At 41.7% G+C, this 23,973-nt stretch overlaps 1 protein-coding gene across 21 annotated transcripts in view; it reads left to right on the top strand.

Annotated features, from left to right (window-relative positions):
• Positions 1-23,973, top strand: part of NFASC (neurofascin) — a 176,875-nt gene that overhangs the window by 26,308 nt on the left and 126,594 nt on the right. The window contains exon 1 of one of the 21 annotated variants that reach the window (XM_081916292.1): positions 3,752-4,121. The exons of the other annotated variants lie outside the window; for them this stretch is intronic. The gene's annotated coding sequence lies outside the window, so the exon portion shown is untranslated. Of the gene's footprint in view, positions 1-3,751; positions 4,122-23,973 lie in introns of those variants that run through there. 21 annotated transcript variants of the gene reach the window in all.

Below are 23,973 nucleotides of genomic sequence, written 5' to 3'. Positions count from 1 at the left end.
TGGACTGACATCTGGTGTCACTATGTGGTTTGGATACAGTGGTAGGGCACAGTTGTAACTCCTATAGTGCTGTCACCTTGATAATGACTCCTGTTACAAAATTGTGTTAGAATTGTAATGGCACAGTCGGTTACCTCTGTTACATTCCAGCTATACCATTAATGTATGGAACCCACAATTCTGTTGCCATGCTCACCATGATGAGTGTTCTATCAACCTCTAAGAAGCCTATGGAGAAGAACCCCAGACTATCTCTCTAGTTCCAAGCTTTAATCTTTGCATGCAATTAATATCTATTGATTTGTTGAAGAATATAGGGCATACCCCTAAGGGCTGCTGCACACAAGTCTATTTTTTCATTCTTTGTTGGAAAAACTTTACCCAAGCTATGTGGCAAATTCATCCCTGTGTTGTCTACTACATGTGCATGCAGAAGGTACACTTGTTGGGACATGGCTTCCTGCCACATGTAAGCACAGCTTATTTGCTTGATGCATGGTGTGTTGTGGTATGTACACAAAAACCATGCAGCATGCTTACACCAAATGGATTCCAGCATAAAAAAGGAGGGAGGAGACCTTTGGTTGTAATTTTCAGTGTAAGCTGTAGAACTAACGAGATGAAGTTTCAAGAAGGAAGGAGGGATGGAGAAGTCCAGTCCTTTCCTTATCCTGCTCACAACTATCCCTCTCATCCATTCCCCCAACAGACAAGCTGGGCTCTCTGCATAGAAGTGATGGTGAGAAGGAGTGGGTTTATCATTCTTCTTCCACTCATCCTCAACTCTCTCATCCATCACTGAAACCATTGCCTCAGGTATATAAAGAGTCATGGCAAAGTCTGTTATTCCAAACCATGCCCTTCACCCTGTTATCCCAAACTGAAAAAGACAGAGACCTCTTGATCCCGAGAAGGAGGCATATATAAGCAGCATACTATTTTTTTAGGTGGGTGAGAATCTTCTTGACATACTGACCAGAATGTTGTTGTTGTTGATTAGTCATTTAGTCGTGTCCGACTCTTTGTGACCCCATGGACCAGAGCACGCCAGGCACTCCTGTCTTCCACTGCCCCCTGCAGTTTGGTCAAACTCATGTTTGTAGCTTCGAAAACACTGTCCAACCATCTCGTCCTTTGTCGTCCCCTTCTCCTTGTGCCCTCCATCTTTCCCAACATCAGGGTCTTTTCCAGGGAGTCTTCTCTTCTCATGAGGTGGCCAGAGTATTGGAGCCTCAGCTTCACGATCTGTCCTTCCAGTAAGCACTCAGGGCTGACCAGAATAGATAATGGTTCTTTAAGAGATCATGTTCACAGTAGAGGAACATGAATAGAAACCTTAATTACAGCACTGGATACTTAAAGAGTACCCTTTGCTTGTAAAAACCCTCTTAGCTGCCAGTCCTGTCCCCACCCCACCCCTGGTCCACTACGTCAGTGTAGAAAAGGTAGCAGAGGAGGGAAACTGATGAACAAGATGGGTGGCAATTTTGGATGAAGTCTGCCATGCTGGGTTTTCCTGAGTTTGGGGAAATCCTCGGGAAAAGCCTGTGCTTTCCCCAAGAATTCTAAAAGAGAGACTTGGAGAGACCTAACCCATTCCAAATTGAGGTGAGTGGATATTGCTATTACTGCACTTGCTCAGTATGCTGACCTCAGTGCCAGGGGAAAGGTTTCCTTTTTTATTTTGGCAGTTGGTCCTGGGTCAGTGCACAAACATTTAAGTGTTTGAAAAGCTGCCAACTATAACCGAGGGGCAGTCCTGTTTGGGCTATATTTGCTCCTGCTGTGAAGCAATTATCCTTTCATTGTCTCTTAAAGCCTCCACTGTTTTGCAATGCTGTATGACTTAAAACACTTAGCCAGCTTGGCTGTGCAGAGTGTCCTAGGGCTGCAGCACTGCAATGCTTTCAGAATATTCCCCTATCAGCTTTGCCAGCAATGCAGTAAGTGATTCAGCAGAACAGCTCCAGTGCAGAGAAGTACTGCAAGGAATTGGATGAGTCATTTCCTATGTGTCCATGCCCAGGATCTCTTGGACCCCAGCATGTTTGCATTTGCTTGCAGTTTTAGTCAGCAGCCTTTCACGTTTTAATTGTGCCTAAGCCCTATTGAACTCAGTGGGCTGACTTTGAAATAAGCATGCACAGCATCAGTCGGTTAGTGCTTACATTTACACTTTTTTTGTTTCAAACCCTATTGGGAAACTTAGGCACAGGCCTTTCCCCAGTCAACTGAGCAAGATAGTGGACTCTTTAAAGGAGTTAAAGGGCCACTATAATGTTGCAGTCAATGCTATAACAGTAACTCTTTAAGAGTTCTAATTGTCTGAGAGTCAGTGATAAGTAGTGATGCATGTTGTGATGGGAAGCTGTACACTTTTGTCTGGAATATGAGTCACACCTACCTGCATGGGTTGGGAGCTAGAAAATCCATCAGCTGGGTGCAAGCAGCTTAGACTTTGGTTGCCAAAAGCTGCATTAAGGTTTTAGGGAGCTCATTATACTTTAGAACCAACATTTGCTGCTTTTATAGCCTCTGTACCCCAGACAACCTGCGCAAGCTGTATAATAGAATCATAGAATTGAAGAGTTGGAAGGGAACATGAGGATCACCTAGTCCCATGCCCTGCAATGCAAGAATATACAGCTGTCCCATAGTTGCAACCTTGATCAAACCTGCAACCTTGCAACCATGGCGTTATCAGCACCACACTCTAACCAACTGAGCTATAATTGTGAATATATTATAGTAAAAGCAGTGTGTGTGTTCTCTGCCAGTGTAAACTAATCCTGTAAAGGCTCTCCAGAACAGCTTTCTGAAAGGAAGAGCATGAAACAATCTGCATGTAGATTTTGATTTGCATGTCCATAGATGATGTACTTAGTACTGTAGCTTGCCAGCATCTGGTAGTGGAGACTAGGAGAAAACTCAGCCTCCTCTGTTGCCTGCTGCTACAAAAATTGCAGTGGTTCCATAACAGAAACACAGCAGCAACAAAATGGTGGCCAGTTTGGCATTTGTGTGTGGTTGCCTCTCCATGGTAAAAACTTCCAGTGTGGTCACAGGTTCAAATCACTGAGAGAAGAACCACTCAAGATGAGCATCTCTGGATGAATAAAGACCAATAGAAGAGTTTATGGCCAATCCAGTAATGGATTTTCTTGAAACGGGGACAGCAGTACAGCTCCCTCTTCTGGAAGAGCAGAGAAGACAAAAATGTCTCAAGAGAACTAGTCTAGTGAGCCTCTCACATATTCTCCTGGGTGGGGGCTCAGAGCCCTCATCACAGTATTATCCAGTGATGATCAAAGGGCCTTGTTTTATGGCACAGCTCTGCATACTTTTGAGAGGCCTCCCCGAGGTCTATGAAAATGAGACCTGCCACCCTCTCCTCATAGTTTAACTTCTGCATCATGTTTTCTGTCCTCTATGATTCCTTAGCTTCATAAACAGAGCTGGTACAAAAAGGAGACGGCATCTTTTGGAACAAGAGAAAATAGGCTGCCGTACAAGGATCTCTGGCTTGCACTGTGCAGAACATGGGGACTGGCCCTAGCTGGCACTTGAGCCTGTTTTCAGCTGACTCTGAGAGAAGCATAGAGTGGGCAGTGTCTTGGACTACAACTCCTGCATTATTCACGAGGGAAATCCACAGAGAGGGAGGGGAGGAGTAAACAAGGAGAGTGTGCAATAGCTGTTAATACGTGGCCTGGTGTGCTCTCTCATTTGCTGTGGCACTTGAAGGTTTGGTGGGCTTGAGATAATGAGCCTCTATGTAAGCCACAGAGGAGGAGGGATGGTGAGCAGAGAGTGATTTTTTTCCTTCCCAGCAGCAGTTGCATTATATCTATATTTGACCCTGGAAAAAGTCTGCTCGGTTTTCACAGCATCTGAAGGCCAGAGGTCTGCTTCCTTGGAAACAGTAAGGAGCAGCATTTTTCACCCACCTGAGCAGCTTGGAGGTTTCCTTGGTCGTCTTAGCAATCATGACTGAATTATTCCTTGCCTCGCCTGGAGGACCATCACTTTTGGGATAAAAGTGACTGAGAGACAATTGAATAGCCCTGGCAGGGGACAGAGAAAGAGGAGGAGAAATGGCTTAATTGTGAAAGGTGACAAAGGTAGGCTGGTCTGCTGATTTGATACCAAATTCTTGGAGATGTAGATTAGATTTGAACAGGTGCTATAAGATGAAATGGTGTAGAAGAGTAAGTGAGCAGTTGGTTGGTCCAGTACCTCTATGCCAGCATCCTCTAGAAGGGAGCACTGAAATATTGGGTTGTGGCCTCTCATCCAGTCTAAACAAAAGATTAGAGCTGGAGTTTTCTAATGCAGCTGTGTCTTTAGCATTGCTTGAGGAAATCCAATGACAACATGATTTCTGATTTTGTTTTGCAGCAATAGTTTCATTTTAGCTCCTTTGCTTTTCTGTGGTTGCTAGCATTGCACTGTGCTCTAGCAGTGTCAATAAAATTAATCCGTATGTGTCCCTCTCCCTCCCTCGTGTTCTTGTCCTTAAATCTCTCGTTGATTTATTGCGTGTCTTCACATACACCTATTTGAATTCAAAGTTCTGTTGGCAGATAGGGGAGAAATGCATTGGGCTTTTGTTATCTGATGGGGAAAGCAGAAATAATTTGATTGTTGTGTGACTTTGATTTTCCACTCATGGTAGAAATGGCAATATATCTTTAGAGGTACAGTGGTTAAAATACTGATTTAAGGGAACACAGATGCAAACCTCAGAGCTAGAACACTTATAGACCCCCCCCCCCAGCTACATTTTTAGAATACAATGCAAGATGAGGTATGGTGGCAGGGGAATGTCCACTTTCCTCCTCTATGCCTGAATATTTTGCTTTAAAAAGGAAGATTTTCCTGAACTCTGAATATGTTACCCTTCCTATAAAAAAGATATGCAGCCTGGGCTCTCCCCACCCCCACCAACTAATTAAAAAACACTCAGAGCTGATGGGAGTCCCTAGCATCTTGTAGTCTGCTTGCCTTTTTGTATTCTGTTGCTCTTCTATTCTTGTAACTTTGGCCTTTTTTTACTGTATTATAAGCTTCTCTGAGCTTTTAAAAGGAAAGGCAGGCTATAAATGTTTTGAGTGGATAAATATTTCTGAATGATGGCAGGTTTCTTCAAAAAAATCGAACACGTTGGCATCCTTCTGCTTTGTAACAACAATAGAGGTGATCAGTAATGAGAGGCAGGAAATTTCCCATTTCTAAAAATGTGTGGTTTCATAAAATGAATAAGTAATGTAATGAATGGGTACAATAGCAGTCAAAAGTACGCAGCTTCAAAGTTGTAATTAACTTATTCAGGTGACTGTTCTTAGGAGAGCATGCTTGCCTGTGTAAATAAGGGTAGTTCTTTGGGTGGGCTCAAATAAGTGCCTTAACATTTTCGTTGCCTTCATATTAAAAAAAAAATGTAAAGAAATGTAAGCTTATCATGTCATATTTAAGTATTCTAATAAAATACTTTCTAAAAGAAGCTATGCACTTATTGACTATATTTAAATCACACAAGTAAGTGCATTTTATGGATTTCCCCATGCAATACTTCAATTATATGTTATTGCCAAAACATAAAATAAAACTTGAGACATATACATCATACTTTCCCCCCCTTTTTCTTTTTAAGGTAAGTCCGTTAAAGCAGACCCCAATCAATTTTAGTCCAGCAGAAGCCCAATAAATTTAAGGCAGCAGAAACGTCTTCATAATTTTCTCGGATTCAAAACTTCTCAGAAAACCCACATCACTGGATAGGATCAAAGCAGTTTTGAGGCAAGGGGTCATGGAAATGAGTAGGAAGCTTTGTGCCAAGTCTTTCTTCCAAACTATATGGATCAGATTCTGTGTGATTGAAAACTATACAGGAAGTCTAACTTGGGTTTACCTCAGACCGCTGTATGTTGGTTACTTGATATGATGATCTATATGTAAGAAAACAGGAGTATAATGGAAGGTAAGCTGGTTAGCACATGGGTGTTTTTTTTTACTCTTCCTAGGGCAGGTGTATTATTAACTTCTCCCTACTTAATAAATAGATGCTACTGATGAACATGCAGTTCTGCAGTACATTTTAAAATAGTTGTATCTATCCCAGCAGGTAGAATCTAGCTACTATCTTTTATTCTGCCTTAAGAAGTGCCTTTCCCATAGCAATCTGCCCATGCCTTTAGGTCATTTGCTGAAGTCTTTCCCAATGTCATCCTTACCAGAGGAGAAGTAAGTAGCAGCAAGAGAAAGGGCCTTTCTGTGTTTTTGTTTTACACTCTTGGAGCCCATCCTTCTGTCTTTTAGACCCCAGGCAAAAACATTTTTGTTTGTTTCCTTATTGTCAGTCTGTTGGTTGGGTATAAATGGAGGGGGGGGGTGAAAAAAAGGCAGCTCTGTATATGGAAGTTTTTAGTTTTGATGTCTTACTGTGTTTTAATTTGTTGGCAGCCACCCAGAGTGGCTGGGGCAACCCAGTGAGATGGGTGGCAAAGAAAGAGAGAGAGAAAGAAAGAAAGAAAGAAAGAAAGAAAGAAAGAAAGAAAGAAAGAAAGAAAAAGAAACAAAGAAAGGTGATGATGATGCATCGCAATAAAACATACACACATGAGAAACATGGGACTTTTCTCTTTGGGGAGCGAGTGACTGAGAGGCATAACGAATCTATCTTGAAAACACATAGGGAATAGGGCAATTCATTTCGCGCTAGATAGAGATCAGCCAAAGGGGGGACATGAAATCTCTTAATCAGCAATTGCCTCTGGGTTTTGCCATCTGTTCTGACAGGTGCCACCCCTTAGCTCCCAGGCTTTGCTCCCTGTGTCTCAGGATCTGAGCCCTAGGACATCTGGCAAGCCTAGCTAGAACTGTTCTAGCAACAGCTGTGCATTGAATACAACGGGTCCCATTTCCTCCAGAAAAACTAGTCAAATGTTGAATATCTTAATTTGATGCCTCCTGAAAATGGGTTCTTGCATGCCGTTCTTTCTTTCATAATGTATGTCATGACTGTGCCAATCAAGAGCTACTAGTGCCAGTGCATTGTAATGGGTGTTGACTGCTCCTACAGCTAGGAGAACGAATTTTAGGTTTCTCAATTCTTAGGGTTGGTAAGGGTTAGTTCAGAAACTCAGTATACCCAGCCCTCCTAGGTTTGTTACCACTTCAGCAGAGCCGGCCCTCCCATGACACAGGGTGAAGTGCCTGCCCACCCTACTTGCTTCTGCCACCAAGAGGGAGGCGTTCTGTGGTGTGACATTGCTGCTCATCTCCCCCGCCCCCAGGCAGAGAAGCCAAGCGAGTGCCAACACCTGGAGGAGTGCTCCAGCTTCTGCCAAGTTTGGCAAGTGCTGGAGCTTAGCAGTGGAAGTGGGTGGTGGTGGGCTGGGCCAGGAAGTGGCAATTTCCATTTTGCCTCAGATGGTGAAATGGGATGGGCTACCCCAACCCTTCAGAATGTAGATGGGAAACAACATACCTAAATGCTCTGCTATATCATAACGAGCTTGCAAAAGGGAAACTGAAGACATTGGCAGAACATTCTGAGTTTGACATGGAGGAAACATTCCTGGAGTAACTTGTCCTGTCAGCTGATTGCTGAAGTGGGAAAGCTCTAAATCAGCCCCTATACTTGTAGGTTCTTGTTAAACAGCTAGGGTTACTTTTTTCTACCTGCTATCTCTATTCTCTATTTTAATTATATTTTATTGTTTTATATTTTGTGTTTGATGCAGGCTGTAAGTCACCTTGACTGTCTCTCTACACCAATAAACCAACAAGTAAAAGCAGTTCATAGAACTGAGTTGCTCAGTGTATAGAAAGTTTTAGAAATAAATATTAAATCTTCCTAAAAGGATTGAGGCATGCTGCCCCAAACTGAGACACTAACTGGACAAAACAATTTGAAAGTTGCTGCATTTTGGTCTGATTTTTTTTTTACCTGTGCAAGTAACAAACTTCACTTTGCATTGAGATTCACTGCCATCCAATGCATTCTCCAAATAATAATTGCATGTCACAATGCCATTGTTTTGAAAGCGGTCTCCAATTATACTTTAGTTTCATGTATCCGATTGGAGCAAAGGCAATGTGAACTATTAATCATACCTTAAGTGAAAGGAGTTTGATATGGTGTGGGGGAGTAGGTGAAGTACACGGCAGTTTCCCTTGCCCATTTCATTAATGAACCATTCATGTGTAACTTCTGCAAGTGCAGAAGGAAAGGAAATGGGATTTTCAGAAGGTGTTAATAAGAAGTGCTGATTGGACCACTGGGATCAGAGGTGCTGTGAGCACATTCTATAAAATAGCACAAAAGAGCTTGGGTGGTAATTATTCTTCAAACCATTCAGTGCTTGTGTCTTACTGCCTGACCCTGTTAGCTATAGCTCCAAGCACAGCAACTCAAGGATCGTGTTCTAGGTCCTAGTGCCAGGACATAACTGAAGCTTCTAAGCTAAGGCTTGGATCCATCCAGCAATGCTCCATTAGAGCACTTGTATCTGTTGACATTGGGAGGAAGGTTTCTTTCAGTGCCTTTCCTTGGCCTCTTTGCATGGTCTGCAGGAGTCTTTCTGGTATTCAAGAGCCAAGGAGCCAGGTGTGAACATGTGGGCCCAGTCATAGGGGTAATGAAGCACATGGAGGTTTCCTGGCAGGCATGTTACTTAACCACAGAAAAAGACAGGGCACTCTGGCTATCAAGTCTTACTCTGAGCTACGGGCTGCCAACAGGATATTCTGGGCTCTGTACACTGTATGTGGATTGGGCCCTCCACCACACCACACCACACCACACCACAGGTGCCTCTGAGCACATTGTGACTGGCATCTCAACCGCACTGTGTTTTGTAATGTTCTCAGTCACCCTGTAAAGAAAGTGTGGGATTCAGTGTCATGCTGTTCCCATCATTCCATCTGCACAAACATTCCAGATTGCCAGATGAAAGGATATTCCTTTCCTCCCCAGCACACTGTTCTGGGGGTTCTCCCAACATCCCTATAGCTAATTTCAGGGGACACGCTGGGTGAAGAGAGAGGGGAAAGCCCCATTGCATATGTGGAATTCCTTGCATGGGGCTTCTTCTGACATGGCTGGTTAGGTGAAACCCACCCAAAGTTTTAAAAAATGATCTATTTTTTAAACAGGAGAAGGGACTGGAGAATGAGGGTCCAGAACAAAGGACTCAGGACTCTGTTCCCCTCACTGCTCCCCCAACAATGGACCGGTTTCCTAGGATTGAAGAGCAGTGAATGTTAGTACATTAAAAGTAGTACACTACTTTGCCTTCAGGCTTAGAAGATATAAGATAATTAGGTATGGCCTAGCATGCTTTACATTGCTATACATTGGACATGTCTTACTTCTGATCTTTGTAAGCTGTTCTGGGAACCCTTCTGGCTAAAGAGCAGGGTACACATGGCTTTAAAGAATGAGACCAAGATCCATCTAGTCCAGCTGCCAACTTTCAGTTTCTGATGTTGGACAGCCAGGTACCTTTTAATACTCAAGAGTGAGACATGGTGTTGATGTCCGTTCTTTGTTGTACTTTTGAGTCTGAGCAAGAATCTTTCATTCCTAATTGTTTTGGCTAAATATCATTGTTAGACGTAATCCATGATGGATTTTAGTGGCAATGGTGCACATTGCAGTTTTCACCAAGATAAATAAAGCTTATCAAGGCACCTGGCATGGAATCATGTTTATTCTGTATTTTTCAAGCCATGTGAACCTGAAGCCCCCCCCCCCCCAAGGAACTGTGTTTGTTAATTGGAGCAGGGATGGAAAGGCCTTCAGTCTTTCAAACTTTGTGTGGTAAACCCTCATTCATTCTCTAATGGCTGTTATCTATGCATTACCACAGGGGTTACCTAGCTGAACATTCCTGCATATGGAAAACTAGTATTTCTGGGAGAAAGTGCAACTAGAGCCTTCCTGACAGCTCAGTTTTTTACGTGCAGGAAATTTTTGTGCATGGAGAGAAGCATTAAGTCACATATGCCTCAACTAATTAAGGTTCAATTACGAATTAGGCAGCATTACCTGATTCTTTCCTTCATGTTTTCTTTCCCACCCAAACCAGTGTGGGCAAGTTGCAGACAGAAGGAAGAACACTTGGAAATATTGTTGCCTTAATTCTTTCCCCTCCAGTCTTTTCTCAGCATCACAGACCTGTTTATTGAGACAGTGTCATCATGAATCTGTGTTTAGAAAAGGAAGTTATTGGCTGTGTACACATTACTGTTTACTCTGGCTACAGTGCATCTCCACTGCTTGTTTTTGAATTCATGTACACATATTACCTAAGATCCAGAGTTATACTGTAGTTTCTTGTACAATACCGTGTTTTTATGTGGTTTCCTTCAATCCAATGTGAGCACGGTTTCCTTATTCAAGTTGCATGGAATCCCAGGTGTGTCCATTTGTGAAGACTTCCTTTCCATCTGGATTTCTGGGGTAGAGGCAGGGCAGGGATACCAACCAGACAGTACCATCAGGTGAAGACACCACCACCCAGTCTCTACCCATTGGTATGGGTGACTTCAGTGCACATGAACCCATGCTGATATGTACAGCAACAAGCAAATTTGACTTGAAATGCAGTGAGAAAAAACAACCTTGCTTCATTTTAAGCCGGTAAAGTGTACACAGCCATTGTCTGTCTGAATTTATATCTTCACTGAAGGGGTTGTTTTTTGCCTGAATAGCAGAGTTGTCCAAAATTCAAAGTAACTGTAGATCAGGCAAAATAAGGATAAAAGTGTATTCAAGAATTTGAAAAGAATATTGTGTCTTAAACGTGTTACCATTTGAAGAGAGAGGATATTGTGCTTATTTAATACAGATCTGTCCTCCTAAAGAGCAGCTGTTCTTTCATATGTTGTGCATATTCTGATTAATTAGAACTAGATCTTGACCTTTACAAGCTTTAGATACCACTTGTAGTTGTGAGCTTGGAATATTTATTTGAAGCATTTATAACCCACTCTTCAGTCAAACATGCTTCCAGGATGGCATATGAAAAACAGTAGTAAGACTGTCCCTGTTCTCAGGCTTAGAATCCAAAAAGACATGACACAAAATGAAAAGGGGATAGGTGGGGAGGAGAGGGGAAAAAAACACAAGCCATCTGTCATGGATGCTTTAGCTGAAATTCTTGCATTGCAGTGGGTTGGACTCGGCCCTCGGATCGCTTCCAACTCTTAAGATTCTATAAGCTTGGGCACTAGTTCATCTAGTTATAGCTGTTATAACACAGGCATGTAGTCCTACAGTTATATAGCTCTGCCTGTGTGGGAGTGTAACTGCTCTCAATCAGATCTGGGTGCAGAACTGGTGACAATGTCTGGGGCATGGCAGATAGCAGTGTCAGGACCATGAGGTTAGAGTTGCTTCTGTGATGCAGTTCTTTCCTCAGACAGGTGACGTGATGGAAGGTGGGCTCTTCTCAGGAAAGGTACTTGATGGAGTCACCAAAGTCAGTGGCAATTAGTTTAGTTAATGCAGTTTATTAAATCTGCATGTTGCTTCCCAGTATAAAAAGTCCTATAGCAATTAACATCCATTAAAAAAAACAAATACATATTAAAACAAATGTAACAATATAGTACAGTATATCATCACTGTTTTCCAAATGGCCCGGAAAACAAATAGGTCTTTACGTGGCACTGAAACATTGGTGCTTCCCTGGGACTTCCCTGGGAAGAGGCTGCCTTGGCCTCAACAAAGGGTAACCCCTTCCTGGAAACATTTAACCCACCCCCAGATCCGATTGAGGAGCAAGTAATATTGACCAGGTCAGGAGGACAGGATAGTTAAATGCCCAGTCCACCAAGCACTGCTGCCATGTACTTTGGCTACCTTTTTGTGAGCCTCCTATTGAAATCAGTGAAACTTAACAGAAGCTGCATGATAGCAGAGTTTACTGTTTCACTCCCCATAGCAAGGTAAGTTTGACTAGTTGCTGTTTGAAAACTCTGTCAGAACCTGAATTTTTCTCAGCTTCAGGTCTCCTTGAGAAAAGAGTAATTTTATTCTTGCTGATGAAAAGAATTTATTCCCACTATATCAAGTACTGCAAGATGTCTATTCTTATGTTATAGATTTACAAATTGTTCATTGTAAATACAGTAAATATTAAGCAGTGTGTATGATGACAAAGACTAAGAGCAATCATTTTGAAGGCATGGGTTTAATTGTAGCTAAAGTCATTGTGTATGGTCTTGTTAATTTGATCTCTGAAAAGAGGACGCCTGTGCAAAGAGAATGCCACATTCATGTTGCATTTCTTTCAAATGTTTGTCTATCCAGTGCTTTCTACTAAAAGTAGAAGGTCAACTTTGATTTACCATGCAGATTCCACATAATTCAATTTTAAGAATACAAAACACTAGCTTGGCTGGCATCAATAACAATTCCTGACCTAGAAAAGATTAAATTAAGTTTTAAACTATTGCACTATCTCTGCTAGAGATGAGAAATAGCTGGTTACACCCAGGGCATCTGGGGACTTAAAATGTGAATTTAAATATGAACTTTTAGCAAGGACACCTGTCAGTCTTCTATTCTTGAACTGAGTTGAATATCTCATGTAAAATGTATCAAGCAGTTAGTAGTTATATGGCTGACATTGATTTGAAGGAAACTTGGCCGTATGCCTGGGAAAGGATCCCCATATTGAGGTCTGCTTAATTGTATGCTCAGTTGTGTTCACCGCACAGTGCATCACAGTTCATACCCTTACGTAGACCAAGAGCAACACTTAGGGCAATGATTTGCCAAAGACCCCACATATTCACCCTCTTCCTGCTTTAATGGTTTTTCTAATGTCCTAAAACATTGGCTATGAGAACCTTAATGTTGGTGGACATGAAAGTCATGAAAAGTACCCTAATGCTGAAGGGGCTGAAGTGATGAGTTGGGTCCTCTCTTTTTTCTGCCAGTCTGTGCTTCTATACCTCAGGGAGTCTATTGTTTACTTTCTCTTAGTAAATGAAACTCCATAGCCCTAATCTCCATGAAAATGAAAGCATTAAGCTTGATTAAAGCTTGTGAAAGAGCATAATGAGATCTACTTGAAAATGTGCATGGAACTCAGAGTCCCTATTAATATCTCAGTCATAGTAGCCCAGTTATACTATTTGGTTTCCTGAAATGTCTCTCCATACCTGAGGCTGAGTCTCTAAAGATAATATATTTCTGTGCTCAGTAGAGCAAGGAGCAAGCTAGTAGTTCAGAGTGTTTTAAGATCAGCAGTCCAATCTGAACCAGGAAGATAAAGTGTGACCTCTGGTAAGCAGTGATTGCAGTAGTTATTAAGTGAGGTTAAGCTGGTTATTACTCCCTAGGATTGCATTTTGGCTTGTTGCTCTCTTCCAAGTGAGAGGCTGGCTTTTGAAGCAGTGGCTGTCAAACAACGCCATGCCTACAGTTTCAGATCTGGCTTTCCTGTTACTTGAATGCAAGGAATAAATATCTCTATTTAGCTAGGAGGAGGGGGCTGCTATGATTGAAGAAGGCAACACTCTGTGTGATGTGGGTGGAAGAGGGGGAGACGGAAGCCCTGCTTGGCAATTTCTATGCATTACCAGGGGCAAAAATCACACATACTTTTCATGAATAATTTTTGATCATTCAATTCACTAGGGAATCCCTGTGCATAAATGCAGGTTGTTATGGATACAAGAAACTGCCTTGCTCCCCATGGATTGTAACAAATGGATTGTGTTGCTATTATGGAGGACTGTGTAATTTTTATTTTTTTTTATTTTTGCAAAGCATGATCTGATTCATTGGCGATGGGAGTCTTTTGCCAATCCCAAAAGAATAAAAATCACGATAGCCTCATAAAAGGTTCATTAAAAAAAACTATTTAAATGTTCAAAGTGATGGGTTTTCAGGGGTTTTAGGGCATTCTTTAGTTACAATAAAAAGTATTTCTACTGAATAAGTCCTCTGATCTAGCGGTTTGCCTTGTAACTATGACTATAGCAGTGTTGCTTTAAAATACTATTCCCTAACTAATATCCTCAGTTAGCAGCTTATAGTTTATCTGTCAGAAGTTCAGACTGATTTGGCACTTGAGATAATATTTGCCTCCATCATGGGCTGAGCAAGTTTCAGCTGCTTGGCCCCACTCCCTTGCCTCAGAAGAGCTCAATGGGTTTGCCTATTGGGTAGTGGGCACGATCCTGGCATCATATGGACACCAACAATATTTCTGTTTCTGATACTACATTGATTTTATTATATTGCAAAGATCTTTTGTAAATCACTTTGAGAGCCTCTATGGCAGGCATGGCCAAACATGGCTCTCCAGATGTTTTGGGACTACAATTCCTATCATCCCTGACCACTGGTCCTTTTAGCTAGGGATGATAGGAGTTGTAGTCCCAAAACATCTGGAGGGCCAAGTTTGGTCATGGCTGCTCTAGGGGCAATAAAGTAGAGCATAGGTATTTTGAATGAACGAATGAAAGCTTTCCAAATCAGGGATGGATCATATACAATTGTAGGAAGTGCGTTTGATTAGTATTTTGGATTTCCATTTGACTTTTGAGAATTGACTGAAAACAAAACTATGTCCAAGAAGCCACATTGCTGACTCAAATACATGAATTGTTCCTTCTTCTGGTGCACTCAGCTTTCGCTGTAGGTGATTTCTTGGGATTACTATCTAGCTGACTGAACTAAAACTGAAATGTCCAAGTTTAACAATAATATAGCATATTGAAGGTTTTGTTTAGTCATTTGCATTACTGTCTGACCAGATATGAGGATTGATTTCTCAGAATAACTGCGAAGCTCAGTATGCAAAAAGATGCGCTTTTAGAGAGCCTAACATTTCCCCATTTGGAACAAGAATATAGGAAGTGCCTTGTCAAATTATTGGTTCACCTGGTTCATTATTGTCTACACAGTGAATGGCAGTAGCTATCCAGCGTCTCAGACATGTCTTTCTCAGCTAAACTTGGAAAAGCCAGGAATTGAACCTGGGACATTAAGCATCATCATGTTTGATAGCCAGCATATGACTGTAATTGGTAGTGTAAGTAAGGAGGACTCCTCCATTGGGAGAAGGAGCTGTACCAGTGTGCGCAACTACAAACAAGATTAGCATCAGCCCTTTCTTTGTCATCCCCCATATGCCCAGAAGGAGCATTTATTTGCTGGCCTTGAAAGATGAGCTGAACTCACTGTTTTTTCTGTGGCAGGCTCTGCTTCAGTACATTTATTAGGTCTTTAGGCCATCCCCTCAAGGGATGCAAATGGTTTTAAATAGGCATGATGACCTATATCACAATTCAAGGTGAAAGCAGGTCAAGAGGAATATGCCGGTGGATTTAACCGCACTAATCTGGTAAACTGAAATTAACTCCCAGCCTTTCCCTTTCTTGGCCACGGTCCCTTGTTTGCTCGTAGGTTACCCAGACAAGGATTCAGAGTATGTGCCAGCCACAATTTAGTCTTTATTGAAAGGACAGACAAGTCTATATTAAAAGAAATCTGGGTGATATTCAGTCCAAATGTGATGATTGGTTAATAGGAGGCCAGCGGTGGGGCAGAAATTTGTCTGTAAGGCAATAGTCATAGTGAGCAAGTGTGGTCTAATGTGTTGTACTTAGACCCAGAAGATCTAAGTTCAGATCCTTGCTGAACCATGATGTTCACCCAGACATTACGCTATATGCACACACACTTTCAGCATAATTTACAGGTTTGTCATGAGAATAAAATGGGGAAAATCCATGTATACTGAGCATCTTGGGGGATGGGTGGGATAAAAATAAAATGAATACTAACAAATACTTCTGTTTGCTTCTTTAAAACAAAAATTGAGAGTTGACGTGCGCTCCAGTATTAGAGGGAGGTTGCTTTAAAAAGTACCACATGATGGTGGCTCATCATTGAGAGCTGACCAATGACCCATATAGTTCATCATGCTGTTCTCCAACTAGCTAGTTAGGGGAAGTCCACAAGCGTGACAGGAGTACAGTAATGTTCTTTTTCCTGGAGACGTCCATGGCAAATCGTTCAAATCAGCCGTATTTCCCTTTCTAAGGGAAAGTCTGTTTCATCTTATCAGGACAGGTAACTTTCAAAGGACTTGAACTCTTAAGGTTCATTCTTATTTTACACGGTAGAAAATGATCTCTTTAAAAATTATATATTTCTATCAGGTTCCTGCACTAAAGCTCTGCTGCGATGAAAGAAATGATTTGTAAGCTGCAGTGTCTAAGATTCCATTTGGCTTTGAAAACATAGAGTGGATCGGAAGAGAGCCATTTGAGCTGTGTTGAACACACATTTGACTTCTGGGACCTTAAGGGTGTGGGGTTATATCATCATTTGTGATACACTGACTAAGGTTGCAGTTCTTTGTATATATTAGAAAATAAATTATTCAGTTGATTTCAGTGGGGCTCCTTTTCCATTAAACACTGAGACAATAAGGGAGCAAGAGATTTGAGAACCATGTTTCTAAGGAATATAACACATTTCTTCCAGCAGAAAAAGATTAAAGCAACAAAGAGCTGGGGTATGAATACATGAATTGTTCTTTGACTTTTCATTCTGCCTAGCTCCTCTTGTCTGCAGATATTATTAGAATTTTATGCATGTTTGAGAATGAAGGAGTCTGTGCAACTGTTTGGCATCCAGCTGTCACGTGACACCCCACTTAAAACGCTCAATAGAAAATTCTTGAGTTCCCACCCACCTGCCCTCCAATAATTGGTTTTAGCCAAACGGAAACTTTATATATCTTCTGCAAAGTATGGAAATGTTTATGTAGATAAGGCAAAAAAAAATGTTGGCCTCCAGTAACAAACATATAATTTGTTTATAATCCACTAAATAATGCCACACAATAATGCCGGACACATTTTCTAAAGCAGAATGATATAATATTCTATAGTAACAACTGAATTTCATCACTTTTTCCACAATTAGCAGCGCTTGTTAAGGGCCAGATTGCACGGTGTGATAAATATGCCTTTTAAAAAGCAGACAAACTCACCATTTTTGTTTTGGATAAAAAACAGCCAGGGCTGCCCAGTCCAGAGTGTGCTGTTGATCTGGATTGGAGCTTTATGCTGTTTTCCTGACAAAAATACTCCCCGCCAGCTGCTAATTGCCCCTGAAAAATCAATTTGCATTGAAAAGCACATCTGGGGGCAAATAACAGCCAAGGAACTTTTCAGCAAGAAACTGGCACCAGTGAAACGAGAAGTTATATTGATTGCAACTGCCCTCAGTTTCAGCCAGCATGGTCAATGGTCAAGGACATGGGTAGGCAAACTAAGGCCCGGGGGCCTGATCCAGCCCAATCGCCTTCTCAATCCGGCCTGCGGACGGTCCGGGATTCAGCATGTTTTTATATGAGTAGAATGTCTCCTTTTATTTAAAATGTATCTCTGGGTTATTTGTGGGGGCTGCCTGGTGTTTTTACATGAGTAGAATGTGTGCTTTTTTAAAAAAAATGCATCTCTGGGATATTTGTGGGACATAGGAATCAGTTCATTTTTTCCTCAAAATATAGTCCGCCTCGCTACAAGGTCTGAGGGACAGTGGACCAACCCCCTGCTGGAAAGGTTTGCTGACCCCTGGTCAAGGATGATGGGAGTTCTAGTCCAACAAAAGCTGGAGGCTACAGGCTCTCCACATCTGCTTTAAGCTTTTGTAGAAGCTGTTGATGATTGCCATTTTTAAAATTCCCTATATTTTGTATAATTTCAAAATATTAATTTATTCTGGTTTACTTTATAATTTTATAGTTATAATTTTAAATAACTGATGTGCATCTCATTCTACTCTAAGTAGCTTGGTTTGGGCCCAGGTAAAAGTAATTAAGCAATAATTAGTCTGTGTGAAGTACTCCTAGGAAAAAGCCCATATTGTTTGAACATCATTTGCACTAATCCATCTATTGGTTAAAGACCCCTTGATACATTAGCTAAAAGAATTGGTGGTTTTATGGCACACTGTATTACTTTGCATAAACTGAGCAGAATGGCCATTAAAAATCCTGACATTAGGTAGTTGGTACCAGGGTGCATGTTTGACTTGCAGCATATATGGAAGAACATGTATTAAATGAGGAGTCACAGCCAGCAACAATTCAACCCTAGCTCTCAAGCAAGCAGAGTTGATCTGTCATTTATTTGCTAATAAAAAAGCTTTGTTAGTAGGACTGATGCAAAAGTTCAGTCTCTTTTTGGTTATGAAACTGTAACAAATTAAATGGGAATCCATCAGTGACTGGTCTGAGAATTACTAAACATACCATAAACAGGAGATGGCAACAAGGTATAACTTTGCATGCTTGGAAAAAATGGTTTCTCATATTTAAGGAATGTGGTGCTTACAATGACTTTTAAAGTTTAATGCTTAAGAAAGTTTTTCATTTGAAAGAACTCCGTTTCCATGTTGGCACTACCATAAAGGTCAGGTTTCTCGTTCTCCTTTCCCCAAGTGTGTCACTTGGAAGCTCCAATTTCTGGGCAGATTAACAGGAAAAAACTTGGCATGCAGGAGAACATGCTGTTAGTAAAGGGCAGGGCAAACCTATTCTCTAATTATGCTGGGGAGGGAAGCGATAACGCTGGCACTGTGCTGGTGGAAAGTCCACCTTGTCCTGTGCATGTTGCCAGAACAGGAGCAGAAGGGGAAAACAGGCAATCAGAAAATAAATAATCCTAGGATTGTAGAGTTGCTCACTGAATCCATGGAAACAAAGCTTGCTAGTGGCAACCAATCTGGGACAGTGCTGGCGATGTGGATTAGCCACAGTGATGGGGACACACCCACCCAGTAATACTTCTGCATAAAACCATGCTAGAGAGCTGCTACTCAATCAGACCCAGTGGCCCAGCCGACAGGAACACTGTTCAGCCAGGCCCTGGTATTCTTGTTGACAGGGGTTCAAATCTCCTTAAAGGGGGGGGGGGTGAAGAAAGAAAAGCAGGAGTGGGGAGAGCCTATGCAACTCATGTAGCTTCCATGGCAAGATGTCTACAGAAAATACAGTTGTCGCTCTTGGGATAAGTGTTTGTGACCCACCTGAGGAGTTGATAGGAAGGCCACCAGAATAATAGAGACAAATGCTCCTGCTCATCTTTTGCATACCTTACCAACCCCAACCCCCCAATCCACATATTATGCTGCGGACAGCAGACACAGCTTCCAGAACTCAAACCCACGCTGTAAGTGTCACAGAACAGTTCCTAACCTCTTAACCGCAGCAACAGATAGGCTTCAGACACATCATGGGGTATACATGTCTCCACACCTTCAGTTTCGGAATCCAGTAAAAGATGCCAGAAGTACTGGGGCTGCAGGAGGGTCTGGTCTTGTGGAACAGTGTGTGTTTTATGTGCTGGGAGTCCCTGGGTGAACTCTATTAGCAAAAAGAGGGAGGGCCCCCACAACCAGGACACCTAAGCCATTCAGGTGAAATGCTGCCTGAGTCAGTAGTCCGGCTTCTGCAAGGGCCAACCAGCCAGCCCTTATGGTTTATGTAAGTGATCCTGCCCCACCCCATGTTTTTGTTTGATAAGCCAGCCTTGTCAGGTAGCACCCCACCAGGGCATCAGCATCCTTTCCCTGGCAGCAGCAAACTCATCCCACAGTGCAACCTGAGATGCCTTTTTAGGCCAGAAGACACATTTAAAATTTTGAGAAAGTGCTGTAGAAGCCAGTCACAAAAATGGTTGCTTTTGGGAGCTGGGTGGCAAGTCATAAAAAGGCTGCCATACCTGAAAGCGCAAGGAAAGAGTCAGGGTCTCACAATGGCATGGGCATCTCATCACCCACCACCATCAGTGGGAGGAAACACAGCTACATCAGCCATCATCGTGCTCCCTCACAAATAGAAGCTCTTTGCATCTCTTCAGAATGGATGGGAGGGTGGATGTCTAATCCTGGTATCCAATTACATGTGGGCATGTTTAAGGAAGTGTTTTTGATTAATACAGGAGAGGCTGAGCCAGTGCAAACTGGAACTGAACAGGAAGAGCAAACAGTCACTCATGTGTTAGATTCTTAAGGAGATATGTACTGAGACATTTTGTGAGTGACATAGGAGGAACTGGTGGGCATGCTGGTGCCTGCAGGAACCATGTTGGTGAGACTTGATTATTGTTTCCAGCCAGCACCCCCGCTGTCTCCCCTTTTGCTGCACAAGCCAGTTGTTTTTGCTACCATTTTCACACTTATACGTGCCGCAGAATTTCTCTGAAGCATTTGTCATACTTGATGATAATGATGGCAGATGTGCTGAGTGGACCCGGGAGCTGCCTTGCCACCAAATGTTCTCTTCAGATTGCAAGGCAACATTTGAATGAGAGAATCTATGCATAGCAATGAATTTTTTTTTTACTCTTTTGTATGTTGAAATACTTGGCTCTTCCAAGAAAACCATTTCAGTTTTTGGCCTCTCCCTTTCTTCAGGTACCTTGAAAAGCATATTAAACCACTCATGGTTGCTGGGCAAAACATGAGAGTGCCATCTTTGGTTGATCTGCTGGGCCTTCTCTGAGGCATTTTCCACAATCAGAGAGAAGATACAGAGATCAATGGGCCTGAAATCCATCCAGTAAACTTATCCCTGTATTTATATGTTGTGGCAAGATATATTAGTTCAACACTACAGTCGTTTGATCCCACAGGAGAGAAAAGCCACTTGTGCCTACTTCGTTAAGCTAATGCCAATCGTTTGAGCCAATTAACAGTAATTAAACTGGTTGGATGAGATTCAAAAACCAGATGGGGTGGGATGGGATGTGTTGGAAACCCTTTCTGTGTTACCAGGATGCAAATAAATAGTGAGAAAATATTCAGTTCCCAAAAGTCAGAGACTTTGAAGAAAACAACCTGCTATTTGGCAGTGAGGAAGATTAACTGTTTTATGATGCTAAGTAAGGAATGATATTAGGAAACAGTGGAATAGATAAGAGATGCTGGTATGCATTTCTCTTCCCAGAAGTCTGTGTATGGTGTAAATAACGTTGAAATTGAGCCTTGGTAAAGGAAACTCTGGGAGAGGAGTAGTATGCATAAACAAATACCAGAGTTTATTTTCTACTTTCTTAGTGTTCAGAAGCATCTGAGTGAGTATCTCTTTCTTACCATAACTTTGGATCAAGAGTCCACCATTAAATCACAAAAGTTAACACACACACACATGATTATGAGAGAGATCTGCTAAGTCACCAACCTGAATCTTTGCAAAACTGTTTCACAATTTTTAAAGAATGAAGCAACACAAACATCCATGAATTAAACATTCAAGTAAACAAACAGTCCAGTGTGTGTATGTCCCCGCCCCGTGAGCTCAATGATTCATTCTGTTCAAGCTACTATTTAAATATATTTGAGGAGGGAGTGTAAACAGTGGCACTCTCAAGCAAGATGGGAGGGATGGAGATTGTGGAACAGCACATGTCTATATCAAAAGACAATTGTTTTAATGTCCCAAACAGTATATGCTTGAAGTTGGTTTCACCATCAGATGAGCATACTAGGGATGGAAGAGAAATTGGTTTGGGCTGTATTTCAAACTGAACCAACCCAATTCACCAGTCCTGGACGTGGATCAGAATGCAGATAGATCACATATCTTTTCAAATTTTGCAAAGCAGCTTTGGTTCAAGAAATGCCCACAAGAATGTGCATTTTATTTGTGGGGGGGGCATATATTTTAGGGAAGCAACTCTAAATGAAAAAGTGTTGTATATCCAATCCCAAAGAAACTATTTGATGATACAGTGGTACCTCGGGTTAAGAACTTACCGGAAATTCGTTCTAGAGGTCCGTTCTTAACCTGAAACTATTCTTAACCTGAGGTACCACTTTAGCTCAGGGGCCTCCTGATGCCACCGCGTGATTTCTGTTCTCATCCTGAAGCAAAGTTCTTAACCCGATGTACTATTTTTGGGTTAGCAGTCTGTAACCTGAATAATAATAATAATAATAATAATAATAATAATAATAATAATACCCCGCCCATCTGGCTGGGCCTCCCCAGCCACTCTGGGCAGCTTCCATAAAAACCAAAAATACAGTAAAATATCACACGTTAAAAACTTCCCTGAACAGTGAAGTGTCTGTAACCCGAGGAACTACTGTATACTGAAGCTGGTGAGCCTGATTATATGAGATTTCAAAAGATAGCAGTTAAAAGTGAAAAAGTATTAACAGAAAATACTGTTTTTTATTTTTCTTATTTTGGGATTTATAAACCACTCAGCATTCAGAGAATCCCCAAGTGGTTTACAGAGATAGATATTAAACACAATAGAGAACATAACATTGTATTAAATCAGAGAAATAAAATAGACTACCTTGGCTGGAAAGAAAAGTTTTCAACAAATGTTGGAACATAACAATGTTAGGACTTTCTACACTTCTAAGGGAAGAGGATTCCAGAGAACTGGTTTGTTCGAATCACAGCATCCTTTACCACAGGGACATGTGCTACCATCAACAGATTTTCATTCACAGATCTAAGAGTCCAGGGTGTGATGCAGGGGCACATGTGACTTCTAAAATACCCTAGTCCAGAATCTTATAGAGTTTTCTGTACACTAGCAGTAAGTTTATTAGAAGACTGAAGCTAATCAGAAGAAGTGGCATTTACAGAAACAAAGGTCCAAACAGTGACGCCACTGAGTCTATGTTGGTTTTTGAATATTGAAGGAAGGGGAAAGTATGGTTGGCTATGCTGAATCATGAAGGGACTAGGCAGCATATATCTCATCACAGGCTGCTTCTCTAGTTACCTCTAGTTACGAACTTAATTTGTTCCGGAGGTCCATTCTTAACCTGAAACTGTTCTTAACTAAAGGCATGCTTTCGCTAATGGGGCCTCTTGCTGCCACTGGGCCGCCAGCACGCGATTTATGTTCTCATCCTGGAGCAGAGTTCTCAGCTCGAGGTAACTCTTCCAGGTTAGCGGAGTTTGTAACCTGAAGCGTTTGTAACTCAAGGTACCACTGTATTAGTGCATTGCCTTTGGGAGTGAGGGGGCATGCCATCACAGTGGTACCTCACAGTTTAGAAGGTGTTTGAACCAATAGGGTGGACAAATAGGATGGACAAAAAAGTTCAGAGATTATTTTAGTGTTTCTCCCCCATGTGACATCCGAAGGCAGTCCTGAGAAGAAAAGCAGGGGGAACTGGAATGGGCATTAGGCTGCTAGGCAGTCTTGTGCTCTTAAAATAACCAGGTAGGTGATCCAGTTCTTTTAGCTTTCTCACCACTTCTGCCTGTCTCCCTGAGTTTTCGCTTAATTGTTTCATTTCCCCCACACCCACGTTTGCGCTTTGCAATGTTATCTAAAGGTTGCACGTCAGATAGCTGAAGGATAGAATGTCAGATTCAGTGCTCCTTTAGTCTGTCACAGCTGTTTGAAGGGCCTGGGGTTTTTAAAGAAATGTCAAAGGCATTTTTGCAGCACATGGAAACCAGATGTGCTTTGGGAAAATGGACATCGGGAAGAGGAGGGCAACTTAAACGTGTATTTAATCTTCCTGTTCAAAAGGGTGCACAGTGCTGGGTGGCATATTGAACCATATTGAACTTGGCGAAGATTCTATAGTACGTCTGGACTAGACTCAAATACTTTGCTTTTTCCTGAAATAAGTACAGCTTCCTGGAGTGAATGACCAGACATTTGTAACCATATTGCCATGTAATCATTGCAGTGACTTTACTCTTCTGTGAAAAGACTTCCTTGTTTTTAAGTATAGATTATTATTCACACAAACTATTTTGCATTTCTGAAAAAATGGTGGAAGAACAGTATTGCTTGAAGTATGACAACTGTATTTTTACACTGTTAATGCTATAAGTTTACTAGATCTGCTGCTTGGGAAACTTCTGACACTGAAATCTGAGGAGAGACAGATTTCACAGAATACTGTATAGTTATACCTAGGGGGGGTCTTCACAAAGCTGGTCA

Source organism: Podarcis melisellensis (genome assembly GCF_964234715.1).
Source record: "Podarcis melisellensis genome assembly, chromosome: 6".
NCBI lineage: Eukaryota > Metazoa > Chordata > Lepidosauria > Squamata > Lacertidae > Podarcis > Podarcis melisellensis.
The sequence above is the reverse complement of the archived record's forward strand: the minus strand, read 5'-3'. Positions and strand labels throughout refer to the sequence as shown.